This window comes from Dendroctonus ponderosae, unplaced genomic scaffold, assembly GCF_020466585.1.
Source record: "Dendroctonus ponderosae isolate FM_Combo_2020 unplaced genomic scaffold, Dpon_F_20191213v2 Dpon_F_20191213_1, whole genome shotgun sequence".
Classification (NCBI taxonomy): Eukaryota; Metazoa; Arthropoda; class Insecta; order Coleoptera; family Curculionidae; genus Dendroctonus; species Dendroctonus ponderosae.
Window position 1 is genome coordinate 1,352,076 of NW_026017110.1, and position 1,410 is coordinate 1,353,485.

Genomic DNA, 1,410 nt, shown 5'->3' on the forward strand with positions numbered 1-1,410 from the left:
AAATTACAAAAACATACATTTGAGTCTGTAACTCCAAACAAGTGCCTGTGTAATCATCTTATTATGCACTCTTCTCGAGCAGCTTCTCGTATTCGTTATTCGGTTAATTAACTGCTGCTCAATTTATACCAGTGTTCAGTTGTTTAATCCATTGGTTTAATGTGATCTTACATACGTGGTAGGAATGTAGCCGGTATTTATTTGGTGCCTGAGTGCCCCTGAAAGGCTCTTTTGCAATTATGTCCAATACTTGTTCCTCTGCACCGCAAATTTGTGAAAGGAAATTCAAAGTAAGTTACAGTTTGACAAATTATTGTTATTATTGACAAGGGCTATCCACCTGGAACTATCTGTTAATGACAAAAACATCATTGCCGCTTTGACTTTTCAACAAAAAATTGCAGAAGAGAACTTTTTGAATATCAAAAATGTTCGTAATTGGAAGCAAAGATCGTAATTTTTCTTTTCGAATGCTTAAGTATTCCAATATGCTTCCAATTAAACACTTTCAAAATAATGCTTAGTAGCAAAGTTGAAATTCAATTTTAATCTGTTAATATCTATTTGAAAACAAATTCAATATTTTCTCGTACTTTCCAAGTACGAGAAACCTACCTTACTATTACCCCTTAAGAGGAATGACGCCAATTTTGAATCATCCTGTATGAATTTTCTCGGCGCAAAACGAACATGCGCACGGATAGCAAAAAAAATCAAAAAAATAATTGATGCAAGACACAAATGTTTTGAAACAACAGCACTTTTGAGCAAAATGTCCAAACGAGGGAGAAAAAGGAGAATTAACAAATCAACTTAAAAACTTTCAGACAATAACCCAAACGAAACGTTGAAGACCGAAGTGAAATCAACAATCGCATGTTAGTATAAATAAATAAGTAAATAGAAGCTAATCGAATGGCTGTGTCCTAAAACACTGGCCATATATTTTTCCAGGCGGATTTTCTGTAATTGATTAGCGATGAGAGTCCGTCCGTGATCAGCCACTTAAATAAATTGCAGCCCGAAACGAAACTCAGTTGCCTATTTTGTAATTTCTCTTCGAGGCAAAAATGGCTGCTGATGGTAGGCGCAAAGACATCGCATTCAAAATCACATTTAATCCTGACATGGCAGATTTATTCAATTTAAATTAAATTTTATTCCAAATCAAAATCAATTCATGGGCTTCAGTCATTTATTGTCTATTTATCAATTAAAAAACGTTTCGGTGTTTTCCACCATCATCAGTTTCAATGTGTAGCGTTGTTGCTACTTTAAGCCTTGGCATATATTTGGAGTATTAATTTTGTCCATTTTGCACACAAAGCAGTATTTCGCTTTTCAGGGGCACTCAGAACATTGCACAAACACTAACCCTCTCCCAGGCACCAAATAAATACCGGCTACATT